Below are 22,488 nucleotides of genomic sequence, written 5' to 3' on the forward strand. Positions count from 1 at the left end.
CCAGGACTTTTGTTTGTTGAGTGTTTTGATTACTACTTTGATTTTGGGGGGCTTGTACTTATTCTGTTTAGACTTTTTATTTCTTTATAATTCAGTCTTGGAAAGTTCGTCTTTGTAGGAATTTATCCATTTCTTCTAGATTTTCCAATCTATTTATATATAATATTTTCATAGTATTTAACTATAATACTTTGTATTTCTTGGTGTCCCTTGTCACTTTCACACTTCATTTCTGATTTTATTTATTTGGATACTCTATCTTCTTTTATTTTATTTTATTTTTTTGCAATCAGAACAATTAAAAGTGTTTTATCAAAAAAAAAGAAATTGCCTGACCAGGCGGTGGCGCAGTGGATAGAGCGTCGGACTGGGATGCGGCAGTACCCAGGTTCGAGACTCCGAGGTCCCGCGCGGGCTCATCTGGCTTGAGCAAAGAGCTCGCCAGCTTGGACCCAAGGTCGCTGGCTCCAGCAAGGGGTTACTTGGTCTGCTGAAGGCCCACGGTCAAGGCACATGTGAGAAAGCAATCAATGAACAACTAAGAAGTCGCAACGCACAACGAGAAACTGATGATTGATGCTTCTCATCTCTCTCTGTTCCTGTCTGTCTGTCCCTGTCTATCTCTGCCTCTGTAAAAAAAAAAAAAAAAAAAAAAAAAAAGAAATTAACACAACTAAGAAGTTGTGCATTATGTTAACTGTAGTTATCTTTATGTTGCAATGTTAATTTACTTTTTACTTTTGGAAATGTTTCTATAAGATTTGTTTAATTTTTTAATTTTAGAAAAGTTTTTTTCTTTGCTTAATCTAAAACTTCATCATTTTAACCCAACCCCCCAACCTGCTTCCATTCTGACAGTTGTCAGTCTTTTCTTCATATCTATGATTTATTTTTAATTGTCCACAATATTTTAAGTTGAATTTATTTGGGTGACACTGGTTAAAAAAATTATACAAGTTTCAGGTGCACACTTCTACAACACATCTTCTGTATACTATACTGTGTGTTACACCCTCAAGTCATGTCTCAGTCCATCATCTTTTGAACCCCCTATAGCAGTGGTAGTCAACCTGGTCCCTACCGCCCACTAGTGGGCATTCCAGCTTTCATGATGGGCGGTAGCGGAGAAACCAAAGCATAAATTAAAAGATAGATTTAACTATAGTAAGTTGTTCTATAAAGATTTATTCTGCCAAACTTAGCTAAAATCCAACATAACGTACTTGGTAAGTAATTATTATTATATGCTTTAACTTGCTGTAACTCTGCTTTATAAATTTTATAAAGTAAAGTTACTTCCCTACTTTATAAATCACCATTACTGTGGATCCGGTGGGCAGTTAAAAAATGTTTCTACTGGCCCTGGCCGGTTGGCTCAGCGGTAGAGCGTCGGCCTAGCGTGCGGAGGACCCGGGTTCGATTCCCGGCCAGGGCACATAGGAGAAGCTCCCATTTGCTTCTTCCCCCCCCCCCCCGCTCCTTCCTCTCTGTCTCTCTCTTCCCCTCCCGCAGCCAAGGCTCCATTGGAGCAAAGATGGCCCGGGCGCTGGGGATGGCTCCTTGGCCTCTGCCCCAGGCGCTAGAGTGGCTCAGAGCGACGCCCTGGAGGGGCAGAGCATCGCCCCCTGGTGGGCAGAGCATCGCCCCCTTGTGGGAAGAGCGTCTGCCCCTGGTGGGCGTGCCAGGTGGATCCCAGTGGGGCGCATGCGGGAGTCTGTCTGACTGTCTCTCCCCGTTTCCAGCTTCAGAAAAATACAAAAAAAAAAAAAAAAGAAAATGTTACTACTAACAGAGATACAAAAGTGGGCGGTAGGTATAAAAAGGTTGACTACCCCTGCCCTATACCCTCCTCCACCTCTCCCAACTTTGGCAATTACCACACTGTTTTCTGTGTCTGAGTTTTTCTCCTTTTTTCATCCTGTTTTGTTCAATTTCTCCACCCTCCTCACCAAGCCACCCCCCAACAGCTGTCAGCCAGCTCTCTACTTATGAGTCTGTCTCTATTTAGCTTTTTACTTAATTTTGTTCAATAGATTCCACATATGACATATGACTGAAGTTAAATTCTCAACAAAATATTAGTACTTCAGATCAAGCAATATATTAAAAAGATCATGCACCATGATCAAGCAGAATTTATTCTGAGGATGCAAAGTTGGTACAGTATCCACAAATAATAAACAGAATATACCACATAAACAAAATGAAGGATAAAAATCACATAATCATTTTCATGGGTGCAGAAAAGGCATTTGATGAAATCTAGCACTCATTAATGATAAAAACTCTCAGCAAAGTGAGAACACAGAGAATGTACCTCAACTTAATAAAGGCTGCATATGACAAACTCACAGCGAACATCATACTCAATGGGAAAAAACTAAAATCATTTCCCTTAAGATCGGGAACAAGACAGGGATGTCCTCTATCACCATTCTTACTCAATATAGTATTGAGAGTACTAGCCACAGCAATCAGACAAGAAGAAGAAATACAAGGCATCCACATTAGAAAGGAGGAAGTAAAACTGCCATTATGTGCTGAAGACATGATATTGTATATAGAGAACCTAAAGGTTCCACCAAAAAACTACTAGGACTGATAAATTAATTCAGTAAAGAACAGAATACAAAAAAAATCTATAAATCAGCCATATTTTTATACTCAAATAATGAACTATCAGAAAGAGAAACTAAGAAATCAATCCCATTCACAATTGCTTCAAAATGAATAAAATACCTAAGAATAAATTTGACCAAGGATGTAAAAGACCTGTACTTGGAAAATTATTAGACACTGAAGATATAAATTGAAGAAGATAAAATAAGTGGAAACATATACCATGTTCATGGATAGGAAGAATTAACATCATTGAAAATATTCATACAACCCAAAGCAATCTGTACATTCAACACAATTCTTATTAAAATACCAATGGCATATTTTACAGACTTAGAAAAAATATTCCAAGTATTTATTAGGACAACAAAAGACACCAAATAGCAACAGCGATCTTGAGAAAGAAAAACAGAGTTGGAAGAATCACACTACCTGATATCAAAGTATACTACAAGGCCATAGTAATCAAAACAGCATTGTACTGGCATAAATACCAGGATACAGATAAATGGAACAGAACAGAGAGCCTTGAAATAAACCCATGCCTTTATAGCCAATCAATATTTAACAAGGAGGTCAAAATATACAATGTGGTAAAGACAATCTATTTAATAAATGGTTTTGGGAAAATTGGACAAATATGTGCAAAAAAATAATGATACTTAGACCACCTTCTTGCACCAAATAAAAGAATAAATTCAAAATGGATTAAATACTTAAATGTGAGACTCAAAACCATAAAACTCCTTGAAGAATACGTATGCAATAAAAAAAACTTATATTGTGTGATTAAAGTTTTATCAATCTTTTTGTCTTTTCTTTTTTTAATTATTTTTATTTATTTATTCATTTTGGGGGGGAGAGAGAGAAAGAGAGAGAGAGAGAGAAAGAGAGAAGGAGGGGAGGAGCAGGAAGCTTCAACTCTCATATGTGCCTTGACTGGGCAAGCCCAGGGTTTTGAACCGGCGACCTCAGTATTACAGGTCGACACTTTTATCCACTGCGCCACCACTAGTCAGGCAATCTTTTTGTCTTTTCAAAGAGCCATTTCGTGGTTTTATTGGTTTTTTTGTCATTTTTGGACTCTATTATTTTTGTCCAGGTCTTTACTATTATCTTCTTTCTCCTTACTTTGGGCGTTGTTGTTTTTTTCTAGTTTTTGTAGGTGTAAGCTTAGATTATTTTTATTTCTTCTTAAGTGAGAAAAGGGGAGATAGTGAGACAGACTCCCAAATGCACTCAGACTGGGATACACCCGGAAACCTCCATCTGGGGCCAATGCTTGAATCAACAGAGTTATCCTCAGTGCCTGAGGCTTGCACACTGGGACCAACCGAGCCACCCTCAATGCCCAGGACATGTTTGAACCAATTGAGTCTCTGGCTACAGGAAGGGAAGAGGGAGAAAAAGAGGAGAAGGAGGGGGTGAGAAGCAGATCATCAATTCTCATGTACCCTGACTGGGGATCAAACCCAGAACATCCATACACCAGACCAATGCTCTGTCCACTGAGCTAACTGACAGGGCCTAAGCTTAGATTGCTTTACATGAGATTTTTCTTGTTTCTGGAGGTAGGTAGGCCTCTAATGCTATGAATTTACCACCAAGGACTGCTTATGCTGTCTTTCATAGATTTTGGGTTATTATGATTCCATGTTTATTTCTATCAAGTTAGCTTTTAATTGTTTGTTTGATCTCATTGTTAATTCATTAATTGTCTAGTAACATGTTATTTAGCCTCCATATGTTGTGTGTTTTTCAAGGGTTGTTTTTTTTTTTAATGTAATTGGTTTATAGTTTCATACCTTTGAGGTAATAAAGGATGCTTAATATGATTTCAGTCTCCTTAAATTGAGACTTATTTTGTAAACTGACATGTGGTCCATCCTGGAGTATTTCGTATGCACTTGAAAAGATTGTATATTTTGCTGCTTTGGGTGCGTAAATGCTTTCAAGGGTTGTGTTCTCTTGTTGAATTGATCCCTTTGTTATTATGTAATGTCCTTCTTTGCCTATGCTTAAAATTTAATTTTTTACTTTCAATATTATTTTATTTTGGTTTCACATGTGGAGCATAGTGATTAGACAATCATATAAAGAATGAAATGTTCTCCCCTCCAAATATTTCCATTACCCAACTGACACCATACTTAGTTATCACAGTATGATTGTCTATATTATTGTACTATACTTTACATACCCATAACTATATTATAACTACTAACTTTTACTCCTTAATCCTTTCACATCTTTCTCTCAGTGTCTTAAAGCCCCTCCACCTGCCTCTAGCAATCATCAGTCAACTCCCTGTGACTATGAGTCTGTTTCAATTATGTTTGTTTATTTTGTTTTTCCATTCCACATATAATTAAAATCATATGGTATTTCTCTTTATCTGACTGACATATTTCACTGAGAATAATAACCTTCTAGGTTCATCATGTTGTGGCAAATGGTGAAATTTAATACATTTTCATGACCAAGTAATATTTCATTGCATATATGTACCACTGTTTTTTTCTCTACTCATTTACTGAGGGACACTTTGGTTATTCACATATATTGGTTATTGTAAATAATGTTGCAATGAACATACAGATGCATATATTTTTTCAAATTAGTGATTTGAGGTTTTGTTGGGGTTTGTTTTGTTTTGTTTTTGATAAATCCTCAGAATTGGAATCTTGGATCATATGGTAGTTCCATTTTTAATTCTTTCAGGCAACTCCATATTGTGTTCTACATTGGTTGCACCAATCTGCATTTCCACCAACAGTTGATGAGTTCCCTTCTCCCCACAGCCTCGCCAACAATTGTTATTGATGGATTTATTGATGATAGCCATTCTAACAGGTGTGAGGTGATACCTTCTTGTGGATTCATTTGCATTTTTCTGAAAATTAGTGACCATTGAGCATCAGTTCATATACTTCTTGGCCATGTGTATGTCCTCTTTGGAGAAATGTCTGTATAGATATTCTGATGATTTTTTTAATTGGATTGTTTTGTTTTTTGGTGTTGAGTGGTATGAATCCTTTATAAATATTAAATATTAACTTCTTGTTAAATATATAATTGACAAATATGTTCTCCCATTTATTTGGTTGTCTTTTTATTTTGTTTTTGTTTTAATTTGCTGTGCAAAAACTTTGTAGCTTGATATGATCCTGTTTGTTAATTTTTCCTTTTTTTACTCTAGACCAGTGGTTCTCAAACTTTTTGAAGTCGGGGTGCATTTAAAATCCTACAAATAATTGTAGGAGCACTATATACAAATTTCAGAGAAATATGCTATAATAAGTCAAATATTAAAGGAAAAATATATAAATTCCAAGCGTGCTTTTATGGTAATGAGATGAAATAAATACAACAAAATTATATTTATTCTGACATTAAAGAACATTTTTATGTTACGTTTTTTGAGTTATGCTTTTTAGAATTCATAAAAAAGGGGTTGAAAAATAAAAGAAACGACAAAAAAGTTACCTTTTTATTTATATAGATATATTCTTAGTAAGATTTAGTAAATTCAGTGTGTTTAAGTTTTAAGTTTTTCATTCTTGTGTTTATGAGAAACATGAGCCTGATGTGTCCTAGTGATTTCTTCAATGTTTGGGCATAGATTTGAAAGGCAAACTCTTATTTCCTCGTCAATACATTGAAGAATTCCTCTCTTTTTACTCTTAATTGTGTTGAGGGTAGAAAATCCTAATTTACATAAATAGGTTGTTGAAAATTGTAGTAAAATGTTCAAAGCTTTTTTAAATATTGCCACATATTCTTCTTTTATAGAAATCCAAAAGGCTTCAAGAGACAATTCATTATGTTTAATCATCAATCCACAATCAGTGGATATAGCTGCCATTTCTTCTTCTGTTAATGTTAATCCAAAATCACTTGAAGCTTTCATGAATGGGTTTCTAATCCAATCGTATTGTTCAGTGTTAAGTGATGGAAAATGCTATCACTTCTGCCCATCAGCCTTCAAGTCCTATTTTATTTTCACTTAACTTTAGCTCACTTCCAGAATCGTATTCTTCAATATCATGCTTCTTTTTGAGAAATCTACCCATTTTATTTGGGTGTATTTATCTAAAAATAATATAATGATGTGTTAGTAATAAATATAATAATGATGTGTTAACAAAAAGCAGTACTTCTGTAATGAAATGGTATAATAGAGTAACTATTTATTTTTATATCTGGGCACACCATGAACCAGTACAGCTAACAATTCCAGGTCCCAAGTGGGAATGGTGTGTAATTAAGAAAATACGGGGCCAGGAGGGCCTTGTAATTGCTGCTGGAAAGAACAAAGCATGCCCCAAAACCGCATCTTGTTTTATTTATAAGGCAAAGTGGGCCATTAGCAAATCAATGAGATCTTTAATCATGTTTCCAAGGCAACCAAAGAATTTTACCATGTGCAGAAAATCCCCACCATACACATCATCTTAACTTTACTCCAAACAAAGGATAGAAGAAACTTGCCTCCAGTCTTTCTGGGGAACATGGGGGGTAGTGTAAACAATCCAGCACCACAGCTTAACAGCCTTTTGCAACCTAATCAGGCAAGAGAGGTGGGGGATTTGGCAGACTGTCAGCTTACAGCCAATTCCCCACACCTCTGTCCCCCAAAAATCTAGACTCCCAAATCCCTGTTGGGTTTTTGGTCCCCAACAGGCACATATTTCTCTGAAATACCATAAAGTGCACCTGGAAATCTTCTAGGGCGCACCAGTGCACCCTGGCACACACTTTGAGAACCACTTCCCTAGACCAAGGAGATATATCTGAAAAAATATTACACCGAACACTGTCAGAGAATTTGCTGCCTTTGTTTTCTTCTAGGTTTTATGGTTTCATTTTTTTTAATTTTTTTATTTATTCATTTTAGTGAGAGAGGAAGGGATAGAGAAAGAGACAGGAACATAGACCTGTTCCTGTATGTGCCCTGACCTGGGATCGAATCAGCGGTTGCTGCACTTCGGGACGATGCTCCAACCAACTGAGCTATCTGGCCAGGGCTATGGTTTCAATTTTAAGTCTTTAAACATTTTGATTTTAGTCTTGTATATAGTGTAAGGAAGTGGTGTAGTTTCATTTTTTGCATTTCTCTCTCCAGTTTTGCCTGTACCACTTACTGAATAGACCACTTTTTCCCTGTTCTTTATTCTGCCTCCTTTGTCAAATATTAATTGACTATATATATGTGGTTTTATCTCTAAAGTATCTTCTGTTCTATTGGTCTATATGTCTTTTTTTATGCCAGTATCATGCTGCTTTGATTACTATGACTTTGTAATATAGTTTCATATCAGGTATTGTGGTATGTCAAAATTTGTTCTTTCTCAATATTTTTGGGACTATTCAGGTTTTTTGTAGATCCACATAAATTTTTGGATTATTTCTCCCAGTTCTGTGAAATATGCCATTGGTGTTTTGATAGGAATTTAGTTAAATTTGTAGCAGTATTTTTAATCTGCTGGTCCATGGCCCACTACACCAGAGTGAAAATTTTGTGCCACTATGCAAGAGTTAAACACCCTGATGTTGTATGAAGAGTATAGACTCAATAATCTTAGTTGAATTCACTTATCTTCATGGTGATTGCCACTTATCAGCCCATGTTATCAATAAGAAAATACTATTGAGGTTGGCTTAGATATCTTTGGAACTTGTAGGCTCATTAAAACATCCACTCACACTATGCAGAGCACTTACAAATCATGCACAATGGACAAGAAGCATTCAGACAAACTTATGAAGCATTCCATTTCTCATACATATAGAATTTGGAAATCAACCAGCAGCTTGTACCATGTTGCACTGTTATGCAAAGTAAGGTAAAACTATTTGTTGCATGTTTTCATTTCCAGTTGGCTAGGTTATGTGCAGGCTCTAACTCCCCCTCATTCTGTAGTTAATTTTTTCAAACTTGCACAAACAGCATTCTGACAAACTTATGTGGCATTCAATGCATCTTACCTGTGGCATTTAGAAGCCAAGTACCAGCTTGTACCATAATACACTGTCATGTGCAGTATGATAAAACTTTATCTGTTTCATGTTTCCATTTCTAATACCCTTCCTCTCTAAGTAGTGCTTTTTTTCACATTTGCACAAATAGTTAGGCATGTACTCACTTCTTTAGAATTTGTCCAGATTGTTTGCAAATAAATTATTGTGTATTTTAGTGTCATTGTGCTGTAAGTTTTTTAAGTTGCCAGAAGGAAGGTGGATCATTTTTTAATACTTTTTATTTTTTATTTTAGTGAGGAGAGACAGAGGGAGAGATAAAAAGAGAGAGAAGGAGGAAGGAGCAGGAAGCATCAACTCTTATATGTACCTTGACCAGGCTAGTCTAGGGTTTTGAACCAGCAACCTCAGCATTCCAGGTCGACACTTTATTCACTGCAACACTACAGGTCAAGCAAAATAGCTCTATAGATTTTATTTTAATTTATTCATTTTAGAGAAGGGAGAGACAGAGAGACAGAGAAGAGGAGAGAAGCAGAAAGCATCAACTCCCATATGTGCCTTGATCAGGCAAGCCCAGGGTTTTGAACCAGCAATCTTGGCATTCCAGGTCCATGCTCTATCCACTGCACCACCACAGGTCAGGTGCTGTAAGTTTTAAACCCTACAAAATGAAACAAAAACCAAAACATTTTATCCTTCTTCAAAAGCAAAAACAGTAGTCAAAAGAATAATAGTGCCTTACCTGTGGTGGTGCAATGGGTAAAGCATCGACCTGGAATGTTGAGGTCACTGGTTCAAAACTCCAGATTTGCCTGGTCAAGGCACATATGGGAGTTGATGCTTTCTGCTTCTCCCCCTTTCTCTCTCTCTGTCTCTTCTCTATAAAAATGAATAAAATTTTTTTAAAAGAATAGTAGTAATGATACCAAAAGTAAGCCAAGTAAATGCTTCAAATTTTTAAAAAATGTGTTGTTAATTTGGAAGGTGCAACAAAAACCAAGAAAAGAAAAGGAGGCCTGACCTGTGGTGGCGCAGTGGGATAAAGCGTCGACCTGGAACACTGAGGTTGCCGGTTCGAAACCCTGGGCTTGCCTGGTCAAGGCACATATGGGAGTTGATGCTTCCTGCTCCTCCCCCTTCTCTCTCTCTCCCCTCTCTCTAAAAATCAATTAAAAAATCAATAAAAAAAAATAAAATAAAATAAAAAAAGAAAAGAAAAGAAAAGGAAATTTTGTTAGGCACTATGATAGGAGTATTTAAAACTTGGTTTCACTTTAGCACCTGGTAGTGGATTACGGCCATGGCCGTTGGGTGTAGTATGTTCTGAAAATATGTCAAATGATGCAATGAAACATTTCACACTTACTTGTCATTTGCATTTGAAGCATAGCAATCTTATTGAGAATCTACTGGATTTTTTGCTAGATTGCACAACCAAATGAAAAGTCAGAAAATTCAAATGAAGGAATGATGACTAGTGACAAATCGCTGCTTTAAGCATCTTATTTAGCTGCCTTTCAAATATCAAAAATAAATAAGCTGTTCACTATTGGTAAAGAATTAGTAAAGCCTTACATCTTAGATGTCACTCAAGAAATTTGGGATCTTCAATCCAAACAAAAACTTGAGGGTATATCACTTTCAGACAATACCGTTCAGAGAATTGTTGATATGGCCAACAATATTGAAGAGCAGATTGTAGAGGGGATAAAGAAATTGAACGGGCCTGACCTGTGGTGGCACAGTGGATAAAGCGTCGACCTGGAAATGCTGAGGTCGCCGGTTCGAAATCCTGGGCTTGCCTGGTCAAGGCACATATGGGAGTTGATGCTTCCAGATCCTCCCCCTTCTCTCTCTCTGTCTCTCTCTCCTATCTCTCCCTCTCTGTCTCTCTCCTCTCTAAAAATGAATAATTTTTTTTATTTCAAAAAAAAGTTTTTTTTTAATAAAAAGAAATTGAACGTTTTGCCATTCAATGTGATGAATCAACTGATATAAATAACCATACTATTCTACTTTGCTTCATGAGGTATATTGATGATAAAGATTTTAAGGAAGAACTACTCTGTTATCTTGATCTACCTGGTCAGACCTCCAGAGATATTTAATGCTCTTAATGAATACTTTCAAACAGAGGGTTCAGACCGGGGAAAGTGTACTGGAGTGTATACAGTCGGTGCTGAGAGCATGATTGGATATTTCTCAGGGGTAATCATGAAAATAAAGGCCATTGCACCTCCAGAAATACCCACGCACTACATGATTCACCAGCAGCATTTCGTTGCAAAGTAACTTTCCCTTGAACTGAACACAGTGATGAATGACTCAGTGAAAATCATTAATGATATTCGTAGCCGAGGTTTGCACTCTAGACTGTTCACAATACTATGTGAAAGTATAATTTCATAACACCAACATCTCCTTCTCTATACAGAAGTTAGGTGGTCCCCTTTTCCAGCTGAGAAAATATGTGAAACAGAGTCTCCAAGAGAGGAACTTTGCATTAGTAGTTTTTGTTGGATAAAGAATAGACAGCTAAGCTTGCATATATGGCATATATATTTCACCACTTCAGTGAACTAAATATTTCTCTTCAGGAGTTTAACACAAACATTGTTACATTAAGAAATAAGATGGAGCCTGACCAGGCAGTGGTGCAGTGGATAGAGCGTCGGACTGGGATGCAGAGGACCCAGGTTCGAGACCCCGAGGTCGCCAGCTTGAGCGCGGGCTCATCTGGTTTGAGCAAAAGCTCACCAGCTTGAACCCAAGGTCGCTGGCTCCAGCGAAGGGCTACTCGGTCTGCTGAAGGCCCACGGTCAAGGCACATATGAGAAAGCAATCAATGAACAACTAAGGTGTTGCAACACGCAACGAAAAACTGATGATTGATGCTTCTCATCTCTCTCCGTTCCTGTCTGTCTGTCCCTGTCTATCCCTCTCTCTGACTCACTCTCTGTCTCTGTAAAAAAATAAAATAAAATAAAAAAATAAAAAAAAAGAAATAAGATGGAGCCTGACCCGTGGTGGCGCAGTGGATAAAGTGTCGACCTGGAAATGCTGAGGTCGCCGATTCGAAACCCTGGGCTTGCCTGGTCAAGGCCCACATGGGAGTTGATGCTTCCTGTCCCTCCCCCCCTCTGTCTTTCTCTCCTTTCTAAAATGAATAAATTAAAAATAAATAAATAAAAACTCAAGTGAAAAAAAAGAAATAAGATGGATGCGTTCAAAATGAATCTTGTTCTTTGGGAAAGTTGCATACAGGAAGAAGATGTAGAAATGTTTCCACTTTTTCAAGACTTTTTGATTGCTGCAAACATCAACTGGAAATTTATATTTAATATAATGTCAGTTTTAATAGCATTGCTTCAAAACTTTGATCATTATTATCCTGAAAATGCGGATCCCGGTAAAGGTAACCGCTGGATCAATAACCTATTCATGGAAGATATCAACTCTTGCTCCCTTAATCATTGTGAAAATGAAAAACTGATAGATTTACCTTCTCATGTCACTCTGGTGTCCAAACATAAAATGTAGTTGTCACAATTTTGGATATCACTGGAAGAAAAATATATATCTCTTAGCTACAAAGATATTAATTTTTTTTTTACCTTTAAAAAATTTTTTATTGATTGATTTTAATGAGAGAGGAAGGGAAAGAGAGAGACAAGGACATCAAGCTGAATGTATATGTGCCCTGACTGGAGATTGAACCGGCAACTCTGCACTTTGAGACAGTGTTCTAACCAACCAAGCCATACAGCCAGAAGCAGATGGTCACTTCTCCTATATGCCCTGACCGAGAATCAAACCCAGGACATCCACACACTGTGGACTCACTGAGCCAACCGGCCAGAGCCTGCTCTCTTTCCTCCTTTGCAGAAAGACAAGGAAGTTTATTCTCTAGTCACTGCGAGAGCCTGATAGAGCTCCAGGTAATAAAATTCATAAAAGTGTGGGAGTCTCCTCTCAGACTGGGCTTCCTTGGAATTTGTAACTCAGATTTTCCCACTGACCTTCCAGCAATTCATCAATTAAACTTGAGGTTATGCTACCCTAGTCCTGGTTCTCACAGAGATTTCCTTTCCTGCATTTCTACTCTGGTAAATTGTGTTCCTTTGTATCCATCTATCTCTGTTCAATTCAGAGGTCACTAGTGTATCCTATACCCTCACTTCTCTAACAAATCTTTTAAAATGTGTTGATTTATACATTCAGGTCTCTTTTTCCTTTTTTTGTGACAGAGACAGAGAGAAGGATAGATAGGGACAGACAGAGAGGAAGGGAGAGAGATAAGAAGCATCAATTCTTTGTTGTAGCACCTTAGTTGTTCATTGATTGCTTTCTTATATGTGCCTTGACTGGGGTGGGGGGCCTACAGCATACCAAGTGATCCCTTGCTCAAACCAGTGACCTAGGGTTCAAGTTGGGGAGCCTTGCTCAAACTAGGTGAGCCTGCATTCAAGCTGGTGACCTGGGGGTTCAAACCTGGGCCCTCAGCGTCCCAATCCGATGCTCTATCCACTGTGCCACTGCCTGGTCAGGCTCAGGTCTCTTTTTCTTGATGTGTGGGCAGGACAGACAACTCCTAAGCTCCTTAGATGCCTAAATGGATTACATTCATGTTTTTTTCTTTTAATTAATTGATTTTAAAGAGAGAAAGGAAGGGAGACACAACACAAGGATTTCTCCTATGATTTCTAGTTGTTTTAAAGTTTCACCTTTTAAAAGTAAGCCTTTGTGAGGTCACCAGTTCAAAACCCTGGGCTTGCCTGGTCAAGGCACATATGGGAGTTGATGCTTCCAGCTCCTCCCCCCTCCTCTCTCTCTCCCTCTCTGTCTCTCTCTCTCCCTCCCTCTCTCCTCTCTAAAAATTAGTAAATAAAATAAAATAAAATATTTTAAAAGTAAGCCTTTGATCCATTTTGAGTTGTTTTTGTGCATGGAATGAAATAGGGTTTCAAGTTATCATTTTTTGGATATGCAACTGTTCCAGCATCATTTCTTGTAAATGCTATTACATGAGTCTTCTGATTCATGAACATGGGATATCTTTCTATTTATTTACATATTCTTTCATTTATCTTAACAGTTTTTTGTTTTCAGTTTTAGGTTTAATTTGAATTCCTTTTGTTAAATTTATTGCTAGATACTTTATTGTTAATTCTATTGTGAAGGAACTTTCCAGAACACTCAGTGAGAGGCAGAGCAGTGACAGCTTTCAGAGCTATGTGTAGCAATGCACTCTTTCCCACTTCTCCACTCTGGCCTCCACCCGCTCACTGCCTGTCAAAAAAGGTGAAAGAACTCACTTACTATGATGTTTTGGAGGTCAAACCCAATGCCACTCAGGAAGAATTGAAGAAAGGTTACAGGAAGCTCTCCTTGAAGTACCATCCTGATAAGAATCCAAATGAAGGAGAGAAGTTTAAGCAGATTTCTCAAGCTTACAAGTGCTCTCTTGCTGGGGTCCAGCCCCAGGGGGAATCTAGGGGTCCCACAGGAAGAGATGGCATCAGCACAAATTGAGTGAGAGAGCCGAGTTCTTTTTAGGCTCATCTGCCAGGCATCTCTGCCAATGGCTAGTATAGCTTTATTTTTATACACTAAGTTATAATCACATGGTATGCAGAATACATTGAGGTTACAATCACATGGTATGCGGAATATATTGATTAACAGTTATTTTTGCTTTAATATGAGTAAATATTCCAGGAAAGGGTTAGTACATTTCTTTTTTAAAAAAAATTTTTTTTAATTTTTTTTTACAGGGACAGAGAGAGAGTCAGATAGAGGGATAGATAAGGACAGACAGACAGGAACGGAGAGAGATGAGAAGCATCAATCATCAGTTTTTTGTTGCAACACCTTAGTTGTTCATTGATTGCTTTCTCATATGTGCCATGACCGCGGGCCTTCAGCAGACTGAGTAACCCTCCACTCGAGCCAGTGACCTTGGGTCCATGCTAGTGAGCTTTTTGCTCAAGCTAGATGAGCCCGCACTCAAGCTGGCAACCCCAGGTGTCTCGAACCTGGGTCCTTCCACATCCCAGTCCAATGCTCTATTCACTGCGCCACCGCCTAGTCGGGCTTTTTTTAACATTATTTTTATTTATTTATTCATTTTAGAGGAGAGAGAGAGAGAGAGAGAGAGAAGGGGGGAGAAGCATCAACTCCCGTATGTGCCTTGACCAGGCAAGCCCAGGGTTTCAAACAGAAGACCTCAGTAGTCCAGGTCAACACTTTATCCACTGTGCCACCACAGGTCAGGCCAGTACATTTCTTTAAGCTATGAATCAGGTGGTACATCATTAAGTACAGTTATACAATAACTTGAGCAGCAGCAGCAATATTGGCGCAACCTTCTAAAAAGACCCTGTTGATTCTATCTTACTTAGCAACCTATTGTCTAGTAAGACTATGTTTGTCTACTATTTTTCATGTATTAGTAATCCCAACTATTACTCCCAGAATGTTCCACTATCTGAAGGCTAGGTATGTGAGAGGCTATGTGAGAGGAATGGAAAGCTTTTCTATTCTTTTATAATGAGTAAAGGACTGGGCGGGGGGAAGGGGGGCTAAGTAATGGATTGGGTTAAGGCTGAAAGGTGCTTTTGTGTTTAGTCTCTAAATCCTACCTATTCATAAGTCACAATCTATATTTTCCTAATAGGATTTCAGGAGGGAGTTTTTCTATAGATCCAGCCCCTTTGGAGGGATATCATAGCCAGCCTCCTACATCCATAGGCCTAGGTAAAGATGTTATAGGCTTTTCTGTGGAATTCACACACTCTGTCTCACTCCCAGAGAAATTACTGCAAATCTGCAGGGAAAGTACGGTGCTATTCTCCCTGTGCCATAAATGATAGCACACACACACCCCAGAGAAAAAGGGGGGATAAAAAGCCAAATTAATTCAAGAAGTTAAAGGGGGCAGTATCATTGCACCTCTTTTTTTGTTGTGACTGTGTCAACCAGCAGTTGTTGATCGGCTTCCGACACTCTCTGATGCAAAGAAAAGGGAATTATATGACAAAGGAGGAGAACAAGCAATTAAAGAAGGTGGAAAAGGTGGTAGTTTTGGCTCCCCCATGGACATCTTGGATATGTCTTTCAGAAGAGGAGGAAGGATGCAGAGAGAAATGAGAAGTAAACATGTTGTACATCAGCTCTGTAACCTTAGAAGATTTATATAATGATGCAACAAGAAAACTAGCTCTGCAAAACAATGTGATTTGACAAATGTGAAGGCCGAGGTGGTAAGAAAGGAGCAATAGAGTGCTGTCCCAATTTCCAAGGTCCTGGAATGCAAATCAGAATTCATCAGATAGGCCCTGGAATGGTTCAGCAAACTCAGTCTGTGTGCATGAAGTGCCAGGGCCACGAGAACGGATCAGTCCTAAAGATAGATGTAAAAGCTACAGTGGAAGAAAGATCGTTCGAGAGAAGAAGATTCTAGAAGTTCATGTTGACAGAGGCATGAAAGATGGCCAGAAGATAACATTCTATGGTGAAGGAGACCAAGAACCAGGACTGGTGCCAAGAGATACTGTTTTAGATAGAAAGGACCATGCTGTTTTCACTTGATGAGAAGACTTTTTCATGTGTATGAACATACAGCTGGTTGAAGCATTGTGTGGCTTCCAAAACTCAATATCTGCTCTTGACAACCAAACCATAGTCATCACCTCTCATCCAGGTCAGATTGTCAAGCATGGAGATATCAAGTGTGTGCTAAATGAAGGCATGCCAGATTATCATAGACCATATGAAAAGGGTCACTTAATCATCTAATTTAAGGTAAACTTTCCTGAAAATGGCTTTCTCTCTCCTGATAAACTTTCTTTGCTGGAAAAACTCCTACCTGAAAGAAAAGAAGTAGAAAAGACTGATGAAATGGACCAGACAGAACTGGTGGACTTGGATCCAAATCAAGAAAGAGAGTGCCATTATAATGGAGAAGCATAGGAGGAGGATGAGCATCATCCTAGGGGTGGTGTTCAGTGTCAGACCTCTTAATGGGGCCAGTGAATAACATTCACTGCTGGCTTTTTGTATACTGTACTAAATGAGTGAAGAACTATAATCATAATATGCTCGCTACTTGCTATTGTTTTTGTTTTAATGTTCAACTATAGTATTGTTTTAAAAGTTAAATGTAGAATAAACTCAAATATAAAAGCTGAGTTTGCCCTGTATGTATGATGACTTGTGTGCAAGATAAGTACAAAACCTGTAAAAACTACTTTAAAACATTTTCCCCTAGCATTTGTTATGTCATACTTTGTAATTAATTTCATCTATGTACATGAAATAACTTACACTGAAATGCCAGGTATACATATTGACTTTGGTGTATGACTCTTATTTGTTAAGCCATAAAGTTAAAATTCTGTATTTAACTGGCAGTCAGACAAAGAACCTAATCTGTAGAGAAGTGTTAGTTTGTATAGTTGTATTAAGTGGGATTCATCATGATGCCTCTGCATTTATTCTTTTTTTCTTTCTTTTTTTTTTTTTTTTTTTTTTATATTTTTTCTGAAGCTGTAAACGGGGAGAGACAGACAGATTCCCGCATGCGCCCGACCGGGATCCACCCGGCACACCCACCAGGGGTGACGCTCTGCCCAGCAGGGGGCGATGCTCTGCTCCTGCGGGGCGTCGCTCTGCGGCGACCAGACCAGAGCCACTCTAGCGCCTGGGGCAGAGGCCAAGGAGCCATCCCCAGCGCCCGGGCCATCCTTGCTCCAATGGAGCCTTGGCTGCGGGAGGGGAAGAGAGAGACAGAGAGGAAGGGGGGGTGGAGAAGCAAATGGGCGCTTCTCCTATGTGCCCTGGCCAGGAATCGAACCCGGGTCCCCCGCACGCCAGGCCGACGCTCTACCGCTGAGCCAACCGGCCAGGGCCTCTGCATTTATTCTGTTGCCTCAACTGTTACTTGAAGATGGCATGCCATATAATTTAACTTGTGGTATCAGTGATAGAAATGATACCTTTCTAAGGAAGAGGTTTATCATAGTAAGTGCTTCTTAAGGCCTTGCACTTGTAGAATTGCATCTCCTTCTGCAGTGCCATCTTTCTTTAAAGTATATGTAACGATATCAGTCCTTGGTTACATTTTTTTTCTTTATTTTTTGACCATAAGCCTCAGAGCAGTGACTTCAGGAACAGGCTAATTTTTTTTTTAATTTATTTAATTAATTGTGTTTACATAAATTCTAGGGTCACCATAAATGCATCCCCTCTTCCCCCTATTCCCCTCACCATCTCCTTTGCCTCCCTCCTTACATCACCCTCCTCCCTTCCCTTCAGGTTTATCCCATCCTATCATCCCCTTTTCCCTCTGTCCTCTTTTCCTCTGGTCCCTTTGATCTCTCCTCTGTCTCCATTCCATTCCTCAGTTCTCATTGTTCCTTGGATTTCTCAAATGAGTGAGGTAATATGATATTTTTCCTTCTCTGTCTGGCTTATTTCACTAAACATAATAGTTTCCAGGTCCATCCATGTTGTTGCAAAAGGTAATGTTTCCTTCTTTTTCATGGCTCCATACTATTCCATTCATTGTATATATGTAACGCCTCTTTTTAATCCATTCGTCCACTGATGGACACTTGGGCTGTTTCCAGATCTTCGCTATTGTGAACAATGCTGCGACAAACATGGGAGTGCATTTCTTTTTTTCAGTTGGTGATATGTTGTTCTTGGGATATATTCTTAAAAGTGGGATGGCTAGGTCAAAAGGTGGATCCATTTATAATTTTTTGAGGAATCTCCATACTGTTTTCACAGTGGCTGCACCAGTCTGCATTCCCACCAGCAGTGCAGGAGGGTTCCCTTTTCTCCACATCCTCGCCAGCACCTATTCTGTGTTGTTTTGTTAATGAGCACCATTCTGACTGGTATGAAGTGGTATCTCATTGTGTTTTTAATTTGCATTTCTCTAATGATTAGTGATGTTGAACATTTTTTCATCTGTCTATTGGCCATCTGTATGTCCTCTTTGGAGAAGTGTCTATTCATTTCTTTTGCCCATTTTTTTTTACAGAGACAGAGAGAGAGTCAGAGAGAGGGACAGACAGGGACAGACAAACAGGAACGGAGAGCAATGAGAAGCATCAATCATCAGTTTTTCGTTGCGCATTATGACACCTTAGTTGTTCATTGATTGCTTTCCCATATGTGCCTTGACCATGGGCCTTCAGCAGACCAAGTAACCCCTTGCTGGAGCCAGCGACTTTGGGTCCAAGCTGGTGAGTTTTTGCTCAAACCAGATGAGCCCACGCTCAAGCCGGCGACCTCGGGGACTGGAACCTGGGTCCTTCCGCATCCCATAGAACTGCTCCAAAAGGAGAAATGCACCCCCATGTTTGTGGCAGCATTGTTCACAATAGCAAAGATCTGGAAACAGCCCAAGTGTCCGTCAGAGGATGAGTGGATTAAAAAGCTTTGGTACATATATACTATGGAATACTACTCAGCCATAAGAAATGATGACATTGGATCATTTACAATAACATAGATGGACCTTGATAACATTATACGGAGTGAAATAAGTAAATGAGAAAAAACTAAGAACTATATGAATCCATACATAGATGTGTCGGGAGCCATCCACAACTGCTGGCTGACAAGGTCACAGCAGGAGAAGACCCACAACTGCTGGCTGACAAGGTCACAGCAGAAGAAGACCAAAAACTGCTGATTGACAAAGTCACAGCAGAGAAGACCAATGGCTGCGGGGTGGCAAAGTCACTGCAGTGAAGACCAATGGCTGTGGGGTGACAAAGTCACCACAAAAGATAGGCACAACGATACTCCCCCCTTTGACTTTTTGAATTAATCTGGCCTTATATCCCCCCTTTTCTGGGTGTGTGCTATTATTTGTGGCACAGGGATAATAGTACCGTGCTTTCCATGTAGATTCCTAGTGATTTCTTTGGAAATGAGACAGTGTGTGAATTCCACAGAAAAGCCTGTAAGCCCCTTGAACTGGGCTCATAGACATAAGAGGCTGGCTATGATATCCCTCGTAAAGGGTTAAGTTTGTAGGAGAATTCCTTCTTAATCATGTTAAAAATAATAAATTGTAACTTAGGAGGCAGTGGCTGTGCACAAAGCACCCTTCAGCCTTCACTTAACATTTTTTCCTCCCTAGCCTTTTCATGTGATAAGTAGAGAAACCTTCCTTTCTTCCTGCTTATTTGATCTGCAAATAGTGGTATATTCTGAGAAGAATAGAGTCAGAACTTAACTAGTGTTTAAATAAAATGTAGGAAGTAATAACAGTTAATGTCTTGTGTTGTTGCTGGGCTATCTTGCAAGTGCACTCTGCATATCTTTGGGTGAAAGTTATTCTTAATGTTATGTTAATTTCTTTAGAGGCAAGCCTTTCAGAATCTTGTAGGACACTGCATAAACTCAAGGCCATTTACCTGAGCAAGCGGTGGTCCATTGTTAGTCGTCTGCTAAATCTCTCTCTGCCCCTTAACTCACAACAGACTAATACTTTAAAAGCTTTTACTGATGTTGTTATTCAAGTTATTTTGAATGATTTGCTACCTGATTTGTGACTCATAGATGTAAATTAACTGTTATCTGGAAACATGCAAACATAGTGAAACAAAAGCAATAATTAACACCATGTGATTGTAACTCCGTGTGTGTGTGTGTGTGTGTGTGTGTGTGTGTGTGTGTGTGTGTGTGTATAAAAAGGGAGCTATACTAGCATTGAGCAGAGGTGCCTGGCAGTAAATGCTAACCGGAGAATAAAGAGAAAGAAAAGAATTCGGCTCTCTCACTCCATTTTCGCCGACGCCGTCTCCTCCTGTGGAACCCCTGGATCCCCCCGCCGGGGCTGGACCCCGGCATAGATGGGACATAAAAATGAGACTCAGAGACATGGACAAGAATGTGATGGTAACAGGGGAAGGGTAGAGGGGGCAAGGAAGGAGAGAGGGGGTGGGGGAGGGGAGGGGCACAAAGAAAACCAGATAGAAGGTGACAGAGGACAATTTGACTTTGGGTGAGGGGTATACAGCATAATTAAATGTCAGAATAATCTGGAGATGTTTTCTCTCAACATATGTACCCTGATTTATCAATGTCACTGCATTAAATTTAATAAATAAAATTTTTTCTCATGTCTTTAACCTTTGCTATTTTTTTTTATGGACTGCTTCGTGAATTTGGATGTCATCTTTGCACAGGGGCCATGCTAATCTCTGTATCATTTCAATCTTAGTATATGTGCTGCTGAAGTGAGCACAGTCTTTGCTATTTTAAGTATGATGTGTCTTGGTGTGTGCCTCTTTGGGTTTATCTTTGTTGGGATTCTCTGTGCTTCCTGGACTGTGTGTCTTTTTCTTTCACCAGATTAGGGAAATTTTTGGTCATTTTTTCTTCAAATAGGTTCTTGATCCCTTACTGTTTTTTCTTTACCATCTGGTACCCCTTATGATACAGATGTTGTTACATTTCATGTTGTCCCAAAGGTGCCTTAAACTGTCTTCATTCTTTTTTCTTTTTGCTCTTCTAATAAGGTATTTTTTCCTACCTTGTCCTCCAAATTACTGATTTGATCCTTGGCTTCATCCAACTGTTTATTCCTTCTAGCATACACTTGATGTTAGATATTATAGTCTTCATTTTTTATTGGTTTCTTTTTATGATTTTTATGTTTTTTTTATGTTTGCTGTTTGTGGAAATTGTCACTCTGTTACTTGAGCATCCGTATAACCATTACTTTGGACTCCATATCCATTAAATTGCTTATCTCTGTTTCATTTAGCACTTTTTGTGGCAATTTCTCCTGTTCTGTCATTTGGAGCCTGTTTTTTTTCTCCCCATTTTTAGCTATGTCTTTGTGTTTGTTTCTGTGTACTAAATAGATCTGCTATGGCCTTATGTAATAGGTATTCTATGGGGTCCAGTGTCTTCTTGATCACCTGAGCAGTGTGCTCCAGGAATGTCATCGTTGTGGGTTACATGGGCCCTCCTATTGTCATTGAATCTTGATTACTATTGGCCCGTGGTACATAAAATTGACCTTCAGGTTGGCTGACTGTGAGGCTCTATCTTGACCAATGTGTGTGAGCGCTGTGCAGGTGCTGACCACGCAATAGGCAGAATTCACCTCAACTAGGTTTGAAGTCTGACTAGCTCTCCTTTTGGATATGCTATTTGTAAAGCTAATTGGATTTTGCTGTGATATTTTCTGAAGCTGGCCACTGGGTGAGTCAGTTCTGGGTCTCTTAGAAGGGAAGCTGATACAGGCCAGTGTAAGATACTGCCTGTGACTGGCCCTCAGCAACCTGTTTGGAGCTATAAGTGATCCACAGTTTGTGACTGCTTCTGCTTGGCTTAAATGTGTGCAGAAGAACCAAGCTGCACATGAAAACTGGCTTTTATCAGCACCAGTCCCAGGGGACAGTCACCAAAATACTCAAGGCATCCCATCCACCTGCCATCTGCCTCCTTCTGTTGCCTGCTTGTTAAGCTTCACCACTGAAAGAACCTATGCTAGACTCAGGACGATGGTGCTAGTGATCTTACCTATAGGGATGGTGCTTGTCAAACTTCAGGATAGGTGGTAACTGTGGCCCCCACTCCAAAGCCACAGGTCTCAGTCTATCCTGGATTTTTCCTCCCATCTCAACAGCACAGAGCCAACAGGAATTGGGAAGGCAGGGCTTCTGGAGCCCAGAGATCTGGCCTGCCAACAGCCAGGGCAATGGTTCCATTGAATCTGTCATGAGGGGGAAGCACCAGTCAGATTCTAAGGAAAGTCAGAACAACTGTCACCACCCAAGTCTATCCAGACCTGTATTCCCTGGCCAAGGCTGCTGACGACAGCAGGGCTTAATCTCTTTGGGATGGGGCAAGAGA

General features: G+C 39.3%; 1 protein-coding gene, 1 non-coding gene and 1 pseudogene across 2 annotated transcripts in view; 2 read left to right on the forward strand and 1 right to left on the reverse strand.

The window, feature by feature from the left end:
- The window catches only part of CHIC1 (cysteine rich hydrophobic domain 1), a 72,120-nt gene that overhangs the window by 36,292 nt on the left and 13,340 nt on the right, over positions 1–22,488 (forward strand). The gene's annotated exons all lie outside the window — the stretch shown is intronic.
- Positions 15,911–16,623, forward strand: LOC136317156 (dnaJ homolog subfamily A member 1 pseudogene; annotated as a pseudogene).
- On the reverse strand, positions 20,766–20,869 carry LOC136317977 (U6 spliceosomal RNA). Its single transcript, XR_010727963.1, has one exon. It is a non-coding gene; the product is annotated as a U6 spliceosomal RNA (small nuclear RNA).

This window comes from Saccopteryx bilineata, chromosome X (genome assembly GCF_036850765.1).
Source record: "Saccopteryx bilineata isolate mSacBil1 chromosome X, mSacBil1_pri_phased_curated, whole genome shotgun sequence".
Taxonomy (NCBI): Eukaryota; Metazoa; Chordata; class Mammalia; order Chiroptera; family Emballonuridae; genus Saccopteryx; species Saccopteryx bilineata.